Raw genomic sequence first — 17,856 nt, 5'->3', positions numbered from 1 at the left:
TTCTACAATAAGAATTATGTAACACTGCTGAAAAAAATCAGAGATGACACAAACAAATGGAAAAACATTTCATGTCCATGGATAGGAATAATCAATATTGTTAAAATGGCCATACTCCTCAACAATTTACAGATTCACTATTATTTCTATCAAACTACCAGTGACATTTTTTCACAGAATTAAAAAAACTACTCTAAACTTCATTTGAAACCACAAAAGAGTCTGAATAGGCAAAGCAATCCTAAGCAAAATGAACAAAGCCAGAGGCATCACATTACCCAACTTCAAACTATATTATGAGGCTACAGTAACCAAAACAGCATGGTACTAGTACAAAAACAAACACATAGACCAATGGAACAAAATAAAAAGCCCAGAAATAAAGTCACATACCTACAACCATCTGATCTTTGATAAAGTTGACAAAAACAATCAATGGGGAGAGGACTCCCTATTCAATAAATGGTGCTGGGGTAACTGGCTAGCCATATGCAGAGGATTAGAACTGGACCCCTTCCTTTCACCATATAGAAAAATCAACTCAAGATGGATTAAGACTTAAATGTAAAACCCCAAATTTTAAAAACCCTAGAAGAAAACCCGGAAAATATCATTCTGGAGATAGCCCCTAGCAAAGACTTCATGATAGATGCCAAAAGGAATTGCAACTAAAACCAAAATTGACAAATTGGATCTAATTAAACTAAAGAGCTTCTGCACAGCAAAAGAAACTATCAACAGAGTAAACAGAACCTACAGAATGGGAGGAAATATTCACAAACTGTGCATCTGACAAAGGTCTAATATCTGGAATCTACAAGGAACTTACACAAATTAACAAGCAAAAAACAACTCCATTAAAAAATGATCAAAGGACATCAAAGGATGCTTTTCAAAAGAAAACATACATGCAGTCAACAAACATATGAAAAAAGCTTAATGTCACTGATTATTAGAGAAATGCAAATCAAAACCACAATGAGATACCACCTCACGTCAGTCAGAATGGCTATTATTAAATGTCAAAAAATAACAGGTGCAGGCAAGTTGTAGAGAAACAATTATACACTGCTGGTGGGAATATAAATTAGTTCAGCCACTGTGGAAAACAGTTTGGAGATTTCTCAAATAACTTAGAACTACTATTCAACCCAGCAATCTCATTACTGGGTATATACCCGAAGGAATATAGTTTTACCATAAAAACACATTCACATGTATGTTCATTGAAGCACTCTTCACAATAGCAAAGACACAGAATCAACCTAAATGCTCATCAATGGTGGACTGAATAAAGAAAATATGTTACACATATGTCATGAAATACTATGCAGCCATGAAAAAGAACTAGATCATGTTCTTGGAAGCAACATGGATGCAGCTGCAGGCCATTATCCTAAGTGAATTAATGTAGGACCGGAAAACCAAATATCACATGTTCTCACTTATAATTGGGAGCTAATCATTTAGCAGACATGGACACAAAGCAGGGAACAATAAACACCAGGGCCTACAAAGCAGCAAACAATAAACGGCAGGGTGGAGGGTTGGAGGCGGGTGAGGAATGAAAAGCTATCCATCAGGTGGTGGATTACCTGGGTGATGAAATAACCTGTTAATACCTGGGTGATGAAATAATCTGTACATCAAGCCCCCATGACTTGCAATTTACCCATATAATAAACCTCCACATGTACCCCCTGGATCTAAATGTAAAATAAAAGAAAACAAAAGAGGCGGAGAGGAGAAATACAGGGATAACGGGTGACAAGCAGGAGTGGCAAATACCCAACATTTCTGCACATTGCTGTTCACAGTAGCCAAAGTTGGAGATGTCTGTATCACTACTTCCCCCAGGGTTAAAACCTGCCAATATACTATTTTTCCCATAGACTTTTAAATTTCAAGTTGTTTATTTCTGACTGTGGAATAAAATAATTTATTCCTTCTTAAAATTTTTTAGTCATCAGAAAGCATGAGAACATTATGGTAAGACCCTTTCCAGTACCCCTAAAATCACTTTTACATTTACACAATTAGGGCAGACCACACCTGACAGGAAAAATGAAATCTGTTGGTCATAGCTTCCACATATCTGTAAACCATATCCTAGTGAAAAGCAGAATTCAATAAAATCTTAACAAATTTAACCAAATGTCATAATACACCATGGCCAAGTGGACTTTATTCTACATATGTAAATATGTTCAATATTCAAAAATCAACCAACATAATTTATCGAAACAACTGGCTAAAGAAGAAAAATTACATAATCATATCAATTGACACAGAAAAGAGCATTAAACAACATCTAACTTCTATATATGATAAAACCTCTCAGTATACTAGAAATAGAGGGGAAGTATTCCAATCTTATAAAGAGTATCTACAAATAATCTACAGCAAAAATCATGCTTAATGGTGAAAGATTGAATCCTTTCCCTCTAAGATCAGAAACAAGGCAAGGATATCTATTTCCATCACTATTATTTAACATAGTACTATAAATTTTAGCCTTTGCAGTAACAAAGCATGAAAAAGAAACAAAAATAATACAAATTGGAAAATAAATAAATCTATGTCTATTTGCAAATGACATCATGTCTATATACAAAGTTCCAAGAAATCTCCAAAAAAACCACCCCCACCAGAGCAGTTTAATAGGGTCGCAGAATCTATGATCCATGATTAGTGCACAAAACTCAATGTATTTCCATATATTGACAATGAACAAGTGGAAACTAAAATAAAATATGTAATACTATTAACAATTTCTCAAAAGAAAATGAAATATTTTGGTATAAATGTAACAAAACATGTATGGGATCTGTATGTGAAAATTATAAAATATTGAGCAAAAAAATCAAAGAAAACTTAAATACTGGTGAGAACATACCATTTTCATGGATTGGAAAACTCCACATAATTAAGATATCAATTTCCCTAGATTTATCTCTATGTTTATAATAATTTCCATCAAAATATCAGCAAGTTTCATGTAGGCAATTTAGAATATGACAAGCCTATTCTAAAATTTATATGAAAAGGGAAAGGCCCCAGACCTTTATTTTTCAAAATAACTTGAAAAATAAAAATGGAGTGGGAGAAATTACTCTTCTTGATATTCAGACTTACTATATAGCTGAGGTAATCAACAGAGTGTGATACTGACAGAAAGATAGACACAAAGATTAATGGACTAGAATAGGGAATCCAGAAGTTGGCCCACACAAATATATCCAAATTAGTTCTTGACAAAGGAGAAAATGTTCAATGGACAAAAAATTGCCTTTTCAATAAATGTTGCTGAAGAAACCGGACATCCGTTGATGATAAAGAAAACCTGACCTATATCTCACACCTTATATAAAGTTAACTTATACAAAAACAAAGCATAAACTTGAATGTAAAATGTGAAATTTTAACATTTATTTGTTTATTTTTAGAAACAGGGTCTTGTTTTCTCACCCAGGTTGGAGTACAGTGGCTTGATCATAGCTCACTGTAACCTCAAACTCCTAGGCTCAAGCCATCCTTCTGCCTCAGCCTCTCAAGTAGCTAGGACTACAAGTATGTGCCACCACTCCCAGCTAAAATGTTCTGTAAAGGTAAGTTCTTGCTGTCTTGCCCGGGCTGGTCTTGAACTCCTGGCCTCAAGTGATTCTCCCACCTTAGTCTCCCAAAGCTGTAGGATACAGGCATGAGCCACTGCAGCTGGCTGAAATTTTAACATTTATAGAAAGAACGTAAGAGAAAGTACGTGGAACCTGGGACTAGTCAAGGTTCTTCTTAGACTCAACACCAAAAGTGTAATTTGTAAGAAGAAAAACTGATAAATTAGCCCTCATCAAAATTAAGATCTTTGATCCTCTGAATATCCTGTAAAATGACAGAAGGGACAAGTTACAGACTCAGATAAAATATTTGCAAGTCACATATCTGGCAAAGGCCTCATGTTTAAAAGCACATGAAAAGATATTCAAAATCATTAGCAATTAGTAAAATACAAATTAAAATCACAATGAGGTATCACTGCATACATATCAGAATGATTAAAATAAAAATAGTGAAACCACCAAATATTGGTGAGGATGTGAAGAAGCAGGATCACCTATATACTGTTGTTGTAAGTGTAAAATGAAAATGCTACTCTGAAAAACAGTTTGCAGTTAAATAAAAAACTAAACATGATACTATCATATAGCCCAGCGTTTGTACTCCTCGGTATCTATCACAGAGAGAAGAAAACTTATGTTCACACAGAAACCTGCACACAAATGGTCATATCAGCTCTATTTGTAACAGCAAGAAGGGAGAGAAATCCCAGATGTCTTTTGATGTAACAAACTCTATTATACCATAGAATGTTTCTTAACCATGAAAATAAATGAACTACTGGTACATGCGACAACTTGAATGAATTTCCAGAGAATTATACTGATTTTAAAAATTCAATCTTAATAAGTTCATACTATGCAACATTCTTAAAATGACAAAATAACAGAAATAGAGAACAGATCAATGGTTTTCAACTGTTAAAGAGGATAAAGGAAGGGGACAGTATGAGGGAAGGAGGTGTGGCTGTAAACAGGCAACACGAGAGGTCTCCGTGGTGATTAAAATGTACTATATATTGGTATATTGGTGTCAATATTGTACTATAGTTTGAGAAGATATTATCATTGGGGAAATTTGGGTAAGTGTACATAGGATCTCTCTTTATTATTGCATATGAATCTATAATAATCTCCAAATTAAAAAGTTAATTAAAATAAAAGTAAAAAATCAAATGGCATCTATGTTGCCATGTAATTTACGTAAACACAAAAACACAGAAATTAATACTACCCTATACCTCATGTTACTGAAAATTTTATATATACATACATAGTACATATACAGATAATATATGTATTATGTTATATATACACACATATCATATATCTGTGTGGGTATATGAAGTGTGTATATATATGAATGTGTGTTTGTTTATATATAGAGATAGAGATTTTATATATATTTATACACACATGCATATATACACATATTTACATATACATATGATGGTCTGGAAGCCAAGAGTCTTTGCATATGGGATGGGAATTGATACGGGGAGAAGTGCCACTACCTGAAAATAAATATTTCCAACTTTCTCTCTCCAGCATCCTTAACCTTCACCTCTTGGATGAGCTACCTATAAAGCATATTTTCAACACTGACTCTCAGAGTTCCCCAGCAGAATTAAGCTCTGGTTGGTCATGCACCCTTTATTAACTGATCTTCCTTTCTTTTCTCAGTTTCCCACTTCGCAACTGTTTTTTCCTGAAATCATCACCTCTCAATCAAACTTCTTGCACTGAAATCCTTGTATGAGGGCTATTTCTGAGGAACCCAAAATAGAGCATTTCTTCTATGAATCTAGGGGTTAAGTCTGGTAGGTTTGGAATAGTCTCTTCTCCTTCTGCTTGTTTCTGCGCTTCATGTATCCTTATTAGACCTTGAGATTATGAGCTGTGAGGTCCCATTCTGTTTCTCCATTTGCTTCAACCTAACAAGTAACGGGTAAAGTACTAGTCTAAGCATTCAGAGTTCTAGTCTAATTCCCCACGCCCATCCCCCTTATTAACTCCCTGAATTTAGCCCAAAAACCTTGTTGCGTCTGTTTTTTTCTTGGTTAAATGTGAATAACATAATCTATCTTACCATCATTGCAGATTTGTTATGAGGATAAAATACAAAAGTGTTTGAGGAAGAATAAAACATGGTGAAATGTTAAGTCAGAACATTTTTATCTTTATTCAAAGGGAAAATTCACTGAAACTCCACTGCCCTGGTGTGACTGGCTGCAAAAAGGAAAGAGGCTCTGAGTCATCCATTTAACTTTCCCTTCAAGGTTTGTTCTGCAATCTAGCAGCGCCAAATGGCTTTTGTAAGCAGTGTTAGTCTGGTTGTGCTCTATCATGTTAGGAACATCAAGATATTGAATTCCCTTTTCACAAACTCTGCCCCAGCATCATCTTGGGTTTAGTCTAAGCCAGGAAAGAAGCTTCAGTTCTGTAAAAAGCAGTCCAATGTTTATTCGATGGCTTTGTGTGAATCTCTAACAAAGTGATCTGAGGTTTAGATATTTCCTCCTTCTTACATTCACTGAGAGATATATATTATTTTCCTTCTCTTTAAATTCAAGGAGAAAATGTTACACAAGGCCAAGAATGCTTATCAGATATTTATTTTTCATGTAGCTTTCCCCTTGCTGTGATTTCATATAGAAATGATGAAGCAAAAGATCTGGCATTTAAATAACTATAACAAAGCTCTCTCTTTTTGGCTGAAATAGCGTAAATTCCTTGAAATAAGGAAAAGCTTTAGGAGCAAAGAAGTGACAGATGTTTGGTGTGACAAGTAAGAAACTGGAACTGTAAAGCATCTTCCTACTCTTCCAAATTCTCTGTTTCGACATTTGCTAAGAGGCAGTAGTAAAGATACTCCCAAAGGCTTTTACATGCTACTCTTTTTTAAGATTTTTGAGTTGGTTTTTTTTTCCTCCTTTTTTTTGAGACAAAGTCTTGTTCTGTTGCTTAGGCTGGAGTGCAGTGGTGCCATCATGGCTCACTGTAGCCTCAACCTCCCAGGCTCAAACTATCCTCCCACCTCAGCCTCCCAAGTTGCTGGAATTAAAGGTGTATGCCACCACACCTGGATAATTACATTATGCCCTTATTAAATGGTTATGTGGTCTTCAGCAAGAGACATAACCCTTGTGAGCCTTCATCTGGAAAATCGGAATCATACAGATGATACCTACCTCATGAGTAAAAACGCTTAGTTCCTGGTACATAGTGGGCTTTCAACAAATGTTGACTGCTGTGATCATTATCATCATCATTATTATAATTAATATTGTTCTTTCCAAAGTGATGTTATGATCATTAGTGTTTTCTTCTTAGAAGATGTACAGATATTAACTAATACTTTTCCTTTCTTTAAACAGCAGATGATTTCTTTGCTTCCAGTGGTATGGCAGTGCTGATTCGTTTAAGAATCTATCCCACTCCATAGAAAGACAAAATGTCCATAAATGTCCTCTGAATCACCAATTATTTCCCTGTAATGCTTGACACTAACAATCAATACCAAGAAAAAATGTCTGTGTATGTTTCACTAACATCATTTTTATTTTCTTAGGATCTGTGTTTAGTACATAAGAGAAGATTCTTAATAAAGCAGCCGTATATGGTTAAGTTCACTAATTTCTTGCCAGTTTTCAGGATTTGAATGTACTATTAAAATATATCATTAACAAAATTTACTTTTTAATAGTTTTGAGGGTTACAGAAAAATTGAGCCTAAAGTATAGAGCATTCACATGACCTATCAGCCCTCCCACCCCTTAATTTCCCCTATTATCAACATCTTGCATTCGTATAGTACATTTGTTACAGTTGATGAGCCAGTATTCATAACTTATTATTAACTAAAGCTTAAAGTTTATATTAGGGTTCACTCTTTGTTTTGTACATTCTGTGGAATTTGACAAATGTAAAATTACATGTATCCAGCATTAAAGCGTCATACAAAATAGTTTCACTGCCCCAAAGTTCTCCTGTGTTCTACCTATTCATCTCTCTTCTCCTCCCTCTCTCTCCCAAAACCCCTGGCAACCACTGATCATTTTACTGTCTCCAAAGTTTGGCCTTGTTCAGAATATCATATAAGTGGATTCATACAGTATGTAGCTTTTTTCTGATTAGCTTTTTCCACATAACAATATGCATTTAAGTTTCTCCATGTCTTTTCATAGCTTGATATCTTGTTTCTTTTTATCACTGAATAATATTCCACTATGTGAATGTACCATAGTTTATCTACTCACCTATATAAAGACATCTGAGTTGCTTCTAAGTTTTGCCAATTATGAATGTATTAGGCCATTCTTGCATTGCTCTAAAGAAATACCTGAGACTGGGTAATTTATAAAGAAAAGAGGATTTATTGGCTCACAGTTCTTCAGGCTTTACAGCAAGCATGGTGCCAGCATCTGTTTAGCTTCTAGTGAAGCCTCAGGGAACTTTCAATCATATAGCAGGAGAAAGAGAGAGAGAGTGTAGAGGGGGAAGTCTCACACACTTTTAAATGATCAGATCTTGCGGGAACTCACTCACTATTATAAAGATACCACGAAGCCATAGGGAATCCGCCACCATGACCCAAACACCTCCCACCAGCCACCACCATTAGCATTACAATTCAACATGAGATTTAGATGGGGACAAGCATCCAACTATAGCAATGAATAAAGCTGCTATAAACACTCATATGCAGGTTTTTGTGTGGACATAAGTTTACAACCCAATTGGGTAAATAGCTGTGAGTGTGATTGATGGATTACTCTTACATATGGTAAGAGTAAGATTAGCTTTGGGAGAAACTGCCAAACTGTCTACCAAAGTGGCTGTGCTATTTTTCAGACCCGCCAACAATGAATGAGAGTGGCTATTACTTCATATCTGCATCCAGCATTTCATGTTTAGGATTTTAGCCATTCAAATGTGATGTGTAGTGGTATCTCATTGTTATTTTAATTTGCAATTGCCTAATGAGCTATAATGTTGAGCATCTTTTTATATGCTTATTTCCCATCTGTACATCTTCTTTGGTGAGATGTCTGTCCAGATCATGTGTACTTTTAAAATCAACGAAATAATAAAACCATAGTCATGAGCCATCTACAAAAAAGACTATGCTCTGAAAAGTACATTCTCTTTTATAAAAGGGCTCATGGGACAGTTTGCAGGAAAATACTCCAATCAAAGGAAATAGTACAGAAACAAAAGCAAGCCTGTGTGTTCTCACACTAAAAAGTTGAATTTTGCTTAAGAATAGGATGCAAAGGTAATATAAGTAGGAGATGGTGCTTGAAAAGAGGGCCAAGGGAAAATCCAAAAGACATTGAAAAAGTGTGAAGAGTTTATCTTACAGGTAATCAGGAGCCACTAAAGAATTTTGCACAAAGAAAACAATAGAATCATATTTGTGTGTTAAGACTATTCTGATAGCAATGTATCAGATGCATTAAGGGAAGCCAAAGCTACTTGTACCGAAACTAATAAGGAGTCTATTGAAATAACTTATGCGAGGCCATCAAATGAGAACTTAAGAAGAGACAGAAAGGATGAAGGAGAGGAGAGGTCATTTTTAAGAAGTGTTAAGGAAATAAAATGAACAGGCCATGTTGACTCATTCTAGATGAGGATAGGGTAGAGGAAGAAATACAGAACAACTTCCAGTTTCTGACTTGGGCAATTAATTTAGTGACAATGAAATTTTCTGATATAGAGTGTTTAAAATAGAAGAACATCAGGAAAAGAGAATTAGTTGAGTCTTAAACATGTTGTGTTTGGACCATTCAAACAAAGCTACCTAGTAATTTATAAGATATAGCATTCTGGAGCCCAGAAAAAGAAGTGAGCTAAAGACAAGATTTGGGGCCATTAGCTCATTGATAGGATTTACTGTGTGTTGAGAAAAAGGGGACCTAAGATGAAACCCTGAAGAATACCAACCAGTATTTATGGATAAGGCAGAGTAAGCAGGTCAAGTAGGAAAAAAAAAAAAAACATCAGGGAGAGTGATATGTAAGCCAATAAAGAAGAAAGTTTTAAGTGGAGGAAATAATCAATGTGGCTCTGTAAAACACGCTTCTAGTGAATTTAGTAACTAGAAGGTTGCTGAAAACCTCAGCAGGGGAATTTACAATAGACTGAGGTGTGAAATGCATTCATTGCTGAATCCCCACCTAGCACAATTATTGGCCCCTTCCTACGTGTTCCGTAAATATCTATTGGATTATTGCATGATAAATCTTTTTCTAGGTCACATCACAGACAATGAGCGGAGGAAGTGCTGTTCTTTCTCCTCAATGTGATTCTTAGTGATTCTTATTCTCCGATCTGTGAGGTTGCGTGGAAGACTAACAGTCTACTAATTACAATCACACTCAGCTATACCCTCTATGTTCCATGATTCTACTCAGTTCATCTTGCCAGGGTTTTTAAACAAAATTCTTTTACTTAGCAAATAGTATACACTTTAAAATACTTTAAAATTTTTTAATTGTATTGAAAATCACAAACATAAAATTTACCATCTTAACCACTTGTACATGCACTGCTGATTGGCATTAAGTTTATTCCTATTATTGTACAATAGATATCCAGAACGTTTTCATTTTGAAAAACTCAAACTCTATACCCATTTAGCAGCGACTCATTTCACCCTTCACCCAGCCCCTGGCAACCACCATTCTGCTTTATGTTTCTATGAGTTTGAGTGCTTTAGATACCTCATGTAAGTGGGTTTATACAGTATTTGTCTTTTTGTTACTGGCTTGTTTCATTAAGCATAATGTCCTCAAGATTCATCCATGTTGTAGCCTATAAAATGAACCTACCTGCTTTTAAAACATGGTTTCAGTGTTTTTCTCAGAAAGTTCTAATAATCCAACAACACATATAAATCATATAATTTCCAGGTTAGTAGGAGTTGTGAGGGCTTACCCATCTATTTTGCAAGTTTCCTTAACATGGCAGAAATCATTCTCCTTATTAGAAACTATTTTGTAATAAGGAACCCACTAACTTTGAGAGTGGATAGCCCATTTTGCAATAAGCCCCATCATTAGATGCTACCACAGCTCTACTCTCTGAACTGTTCTGGGGATGCATTGATTGAGATCCTAGCATTTGACAGAAACAAAGCAAATATATAACGTCTGTTTAGAGCCCTTATTTTCCTCAAAACCTTCTGATGTTCTCCAGGTCACCTTTGTCTTTCTGGCAACTAGCTATTTTATTCCTTGTATCATTTAACCATGGTTACTTATTAATCATCCCCCATGAGATGCCTGAAGTAACAATGTTTTGCAAATGGGTTCAGCTCTCTGGTTTTAGGGAATGAAGAGAGGGAGAACTGTAAAAGGGGAGTGTTAGAATTCATCCCCAAAGGCCAAGAACAACGTCAAAGAAGTCTGGTATCTCTGCAGTTGATAGTTCCCTCTCACTTGACTGGATTTTAAAATAATTAAGTTCTCAATTTCCAACTTAGTACAATTGCAATCTCCAACAGCATTTCAGAAGTAGAAAACCTGAAGCATATATCTGCACATTTTTATTTGTAGTTTAGTAAACAGAAAGTCTGAAAATGAGAAAGAATAATGCCTAACTTCTTAAATAAGCAGAAGATGGGAATAATCCAGTCATTGTGCTTATACCTGCACTTCTGAGTTCTGCCGCAAGTATTCCAGTAAAAACTGGATTGATCTAAGCTGATGTGTTTCTTCCTTTTGGCCAGGTGCAAAAGTCTGGAGTCTACCTCAGAGGGCAAATGTGTTTATTCATTTTTATAAGGGTTGAAAAAAATAAGCACTAAATCTTTCTTTCAAACTTGAACTGATCCTCAAAACAGTTTTAGGAATTTCCAAAGGATCTTTTTGCTTTAGTTTCCAAACTGGTGTTTTCACTTGTTTCCATCTTGTTTTCTAGATAACCTTAATCATAAATTTAAAAGAAAAATGCTTTGAGGATGATTTTATCAGCTCTCCATATGGAATATGAGAAAAAAAATCCATGATTATTCTGTATCTCGTTTACCTAAAATATTTTTCTAAGTTTTTGGTAGGCAGGTATTCTCCTTTCCACCGTAGAACTCAAGCAGTACAGACTATACCATGGCCTATTGCTAAGATTTACTGAGATCTCCACTTTTGGAAACCCCACAAGTGTAAATTGAGATTAATAAAAATTCCTTGGTATAAAAAATGCTAACAGTTGAATTTCACTCTCCCATCTACTTAGATATTACTTTATACTCCTGGATACCCCTCATAACTGCTCCTGATGCCCAGGCATCCAGGGTTAGGTGAGGAAGCATGACCTGGGTTTTCAACAAACTGCATGAGGCCACTCTGGCCGCAAGCAGACTCTCTATCCTCAGGCCCCCAGTAATTTTGAGTTACTTCCTCTCAGCCGTCTGACTTATATGTGAGGCACAACTGCACAAAAATAGCAGTTCTTGACACTTTTATAAACACATTTACAGAGTATGTTCCCATGTATTGCCTTAATACAGCAATCTGAGATAATCAGGGCTGGAAACATAGCCACGTTTTATAGGTAAAGAAACCAAGAATAAGTGATCTAAAAACTAGCAGGAGAGTGAAATTGAAACCAGAACCTTGGTTTTCTGACTGCCCATTGTGGATTCCCCCTCTGGTCTTCTAGGAAAGCCCTATAGTGAAGGCCATATTGCTCTCAATATTTCTTCTTCTTTTCAGTTGCCTTTCTTTATGCCCCTCATCCCTGTCTGTCTTTTCCTTATCCAATCTCCTTGTGACTCCCTGAAAGTCCCTGCCCTGTGATAGCCAGTTCAGACCTACCCTTTCTAGCCATTTTCTGATGCTCCCTGAGCTGCAGATTTTCCTGAGCTTCAGACACCTCTCATTCTCTCAATGCCTTGCTAGACTGCTGCAATTTCAATATATAAGGAGCTGATCAGAGATAATAGTTTACTGCAGTGGTTCTCAATCAGGGCAGTTTTTCTCCCCGGGGGACATTTGGCAGTGTCTGGAGACATTTTATGCTACTGGCACCTATTGGGTGGAAGCCAGAGATTCTGGCTGCCATCCTGCAATGCACAGGACAGCCCCCCAAATACTAAGTAGAAATACTTGGTGCCAAATGTCAATAGTGCCTCCAATGTCAAGGTTGAAAAACATTGGCTTAGAGCAATAATCCATCCTACAATGTTTATTACAAGCATTTCCCCAAAGGAGTAACCAATGCCAAGACTTTCCGTCGTCATGGTGGTTGAAGAAGATAATAGGTTTCAAACGGGCATGTACAAAAGTGTGGGGTGGGTCCATTAGTCAGGTCACAGAGACAATAGCCTACTTTGAGTGTGTTAACTGATCATTCTTGACACAGTAAAGTCACATAAACTGCTTTGTGGCAATATAACTAAGACTTGCTGTGAGAGGAAGGCAGAAAAGAGAACGTGAGCACAGAGTTCTTCTCAGAATCACTGAAGGTTTGGTATGAGTATGCCCCACAATGTGACTCCTGCTTTGAGAGGTGAGCTCGGAGCAAATGTGTCCCAAGGAATAACGTAAGATTATTATGTGCTGGAAAACAGATTTAAGAATAAAATACACTAAATATTTTTGATGTAGTATCCCATGGTGGGTAACACATGTCAGAGATGTGAGTGCAAATGTGAGATGCCTGATCTGCTCTATCTAGTTCAATTGGAGTCATGGACCTTCTAATTCCATTCCTTCTGTCAAAAACATTTTTACATTCATTCTGGGATCTGTGTCATGTAAATTTTTAACCAGTAGAGCAAACTTTCATTTTATCTCAAGGACAAAGAACAATTTGCGCTCTGCTACAAACTTCCTTCCTTCCATCTGTAACATCATCAATTCTGTTCTTAGTTCCTCCTCTTCAATCGTGTGGGACTCACTCAAAGAACAAAGAAGTCTTTTGACCCTTTGTCCTCCCAACCACTTCCATGTTCATGACATATATTTGTGATATTTTGAGTGAGTTATAATCGCTTAATTCTAACATGTTTTTTGAAAGAACATTTTCCTTAGACTTCTTACTTTCCAACTCCAATTCTCTCAACCTAAAGAAATCCTTTCTGTCCCACTTAGCTGAATCCAAGCCCCCTTCTTCATTTACTTTCTGGCGCCTTGTTTTTCACTGGACACTTTTCTACACTCCACTTGGGCACTTTCCAGCTGCTGAGGCACTATATTTTTATCTTTTCTCTTTTACTGCTTTTTTATGTTAACAAGAACATTATGTGTACTTACATCACTTCTTTTCCTTCCTTTTGTACTGTAGGACCAGAACTGTATGAAGTTCTGAGGACAGAATAGTGGTTACAATCTTGTTCATCTACTGAGATAAATGGGCCTGAGCTCTCCTAGCATTTCTTCTTTCCATAATCAATTGTGATTCTTTCCATAATCAATTGTGATTCTTTCCATAATCAATTGTGGTAAAGCTCTCTCTCTCTTTCTGTCTCTTTGTCTCTCTCTCTCTCTCTCTGTGTGTGTCTGTGTGTGTGTGTGTGTGTATGTGTGTCTGTGTGTGTCTGTGTTTATGACTATCAGAGGAAGAGAGACAGCTGGAAATTATTTTCAAGTATTTAAAGGTGATAGTTCTTTTTCTTAGATAACATGCTATCCGGACCAGTAGTTATATATAAAACATGTAACTAGTGTAGTATATAAAACATAAAACAATTTCCCCTTGGTCTTTCATTTCAAAGTCCAAAACTTAAAGATCACGCTAAGAAAAGAGGGGTTTGGTGCTATATTAGCTGTAACTTAGTCTTGGGGTCTCTTCCAATGGTTGGCCTTGTTTTCCTTTGGCAAGGAACAATTTATTGTTATGCTTGGGAAATATTTTGCTGTTAGCAGAAGAATAGTCGATATTTCAAAGAAAGATAAAGGGAGTAGAGAGAACTATGTGACAGAACATTTTTCTTGATTGTTTTCAAAATGGAAGGATGAGGGGTATTCAAAACCAGAAAAATAAAGTACCATTTTGACCTCCACAAAGCAGATGCTACATCTATTTTACGCTCCCACAGATCCCAGTAAAATATTCTAGACCTGGTGAGTGTGAAGTAAGTATTGTGACCTGTTTTGTCCTGAAAGTCTAATTAACATAATCAAATAAGAACTTCATGTGAAAGTATGCATGTTGCCTTTGTAATAAATTACTATTTAGAGATTAGATGAGTCTACCTAGTAGAAATGTACACAGTGGCTTGAAACCTTTCAGAGTACTGCCCCTAGTGAACATTTGTTAAGAAGACAGCATGGCCTGAGCACTTTGAAGCACAAGCCAATGTCAGGGCCAGAGCCTGTGGGCCAGGCTAGTGGTGATGGTGGTGTTGGTCATGTGTGGCCGAGAGCGGGAGAGCCAAGAGATCTGCCGCGGAGCCTATAACAGAAGACCAGACACCTGAACTACAGAAACCAAAACTGGATGTGGAATAACTATTTAGCAGAAGTTTCTCTGATGCTGTACTAGATTTTTGTGGACTTAACCAGGCCCAGGCCTAAGCTATGGCAAATTCCAGTGATGACCCACGTCCTCTAGTTTGGAAGCCAGGGACTAAGATAAGTGACTGAGAGGCACTGAGCAAGAAGCTGACCTAACATCTGGTGGTAAAAAACCAACCAACCAACCTGACGGTCAGATCCTGCCCAGCTGGGTTGGATGGCTACTTAGAAATTTTCTACCTTCCACACATAACCTTAGTCTTCTAAGTAGCAATTTCTTATCTCCTTTGAACCTTTATGATTATCCTGCCTACAAATCAAAATTGTTGTGGGAAAAGAGAGGGCCAGAGTGTGGGATTTGTGCCGTGTGAGGGCAAAGCTAGGCCTGGTCCAGGAACTTGCAAGCTCAAAATCACACTTTGCCACAGCTAGGATGAAGGTCTGCTGAATCACAGCTTACAGGGGAAGAGGAGTCTGGGGGTTTGGCCATCTCAGTGAATACTGACATCTTGTTTCAGCATCCAAAGTTAGTCCACCATCCCCCCCTTGAATTCAGAGTATCAGATCAAATTTCCTCAAAAATATGTAAAGATAGAAATGTATTTTAGATGCCATCTCTTTTTGCAGCCCTCTTACTCTTTTTTTGCAGCTGTATTATTATCATTATTAATGTAGATGTTTTTTGAATATCGACTGTGTCTTTCTTTAATCCTAAAAATAACCTTTGATGTAGATTTAATTACCCCGAAACTGCTGCTGAGAGAGCATGATTAACAATCCTGTGATTAGTAAACTAGTACATGGCAGCACTGAAAATTGAACTTAGTTTTGTCTGAAGCTATAGACACAAGTCTTTTCACGATGCTCAATTTGCTTTCTGTTCTTCTTTTTGGCAGTTTTTTTTTTCAAGACATGCTTAATACTGTTTGCTCTTTAGGAAGATGATTAGTGAAGTTGATGAATTCCTCTGACCAGTGGTAATACTCCATCTTGTATCAAGTAAAATGGGCATCTGTCAGCATGGCTTTTTAAAGATAGAGTCAGACCTAAGGAAGTCACTGGACTTTTCCAATCGGCTATAAAGTAAGGCTAAAGTAAGGCAAATTAGAAGATGTAGTCGTTCTAGCCAGATGGAACAACACAACTTCTCTTAAAATAAACCAACATTTGTTCAAATGATCAAGCTTTCCCTCCTCCCTTCTCTTATTAACCCATTGTACTGGGCTGAAGAGTATCTCCCCAAATTCCTGTTCTCCAGGAACCTCTGAATGTGATCTTTCTTGGCAGTTGGGTCTTTGCAGAGGTAATTAGTTAAGATGAGGTTTTACTGGATTAAAATGGGCCCTAAATCCAATGACTGGTGTTTTTATAAGAGAAGGGAGAGGGAGATGCAGACACAGAGACATACAGGAGTTATAGGGGAGAAGGCCCTGTGATGACAGAGACAAAGATTGGAGTGATGCAGTTACAAGCTAAGAAATGCAAACAATTGCCAAGAGCCACTAGAAGCCGAAACAGGCAAGGAAGTATTCTTCCCCTAGAGCCCTCAGAGGAGTACAGCCCTGCTGACACCTTGACTTTGGACTTCCAGCTTTCTGGACTGTGAGAGAATAAATACATTTCTGTTGTCAAAACCATCCAGTTTTGGATACTTTGTTATGGCATTTCTAGGAAACTAACACACCCGTTATTCCTGATCCATTTATGTAGTTATCTCCTCAAACACTCTAAGAGACATAAATTTAAGAAAATAAGACAGAAAATAGTGAACTTTCAGTGGCTGCTAAAGGCATAGGAGAAGGCATTTCAAGCAGTTAGAGGACAAACATAGTAATCCAGGGACTGAGGGAAAAACAGACAAGGTGAAGAGAAAAGGTCAAAAGTATTGAAGAGACCATGCACTTTTGTCTAAGGGCTCAAGTAATCAGCCCTGCTGATTTCCTAAAAATCATTTGGAAAATTAATATATTTAGAGGAGGTTTTAAAAATTAGCTCAAGTATTTCTCTTAAATTACATGTTAAATATTTTATATAAATAAAACCAATTTTCCTAATAAAAACATTATTTAATGAACTTTGATTCTGATATATTAATGCAAAACATACACTTTAGATAAATGAATGAATTTTTAAAAATAAACTTCAAAAAGTGATATTCATATGAAAGCCTTCCTAAAGTCAACAATAAATGTACGTTTATATTAGCTCCAGTCAGAAAATTATTTTAAAATGGTATTTGTACAAACAGTTCTTTGCTTAAAGTTTCATAAAACTCTTAGTGAATACTTTCAAGGCTCTTTAAAAAAAACAAAGTTTGACTTGAAGTTGATTACTTTCTCAGAATAAGCAAGTAGGAGTCTTATATGGAGTGTTGAAATCACTCCTAGTCCCATTCATTATTAAGGAAAAAACAAAAAAATACTTCACAATTTAATAAACGGAGCCTTGTGCTGGGAGTCAGGAGACTTCAACTGAATTATAGCCGATGCTCTGACTTTGATTTACTCTATGACTTTAAGTCAAATAGTTCACCTCCCACTGTCTCGATTTTCAACTTATTTATAGCATGTAACATTTGCCAAGTTATATAATATTGCTCCACCTCAATTTCTTCATCTATTAAATGAAAATAATGATGACATCGTCTTGCAGAGTTACTATGAGGGTTAGATGAGTTAGTATAGCCAATGCTTTGAGAGTAACGCCTGGTATAGAGTAGCTAGTATCGGTACTTGCAGTATTATATATCTTCTCTCACCTTCTAAATCTTGTGCCTCTTA

Source organism: Pongo abelii, chromosome 10, assembly GCF_028885655.2.
Source record: "Pongo abelii isolate AG06213 chromosome 10, NHGRI_mPonAbe1-v2.0_pri, whole genome shotgun sequence".
In the NCBI taxonomy this organism is placed as follows: Eukaryota; Metazoa; Chordata; class Mammalia; order Primates; family Hominidae; genus Pongo; species Pongo abelii.
This window is presented reverse-complemented; position numbering follows the sequence as displayed.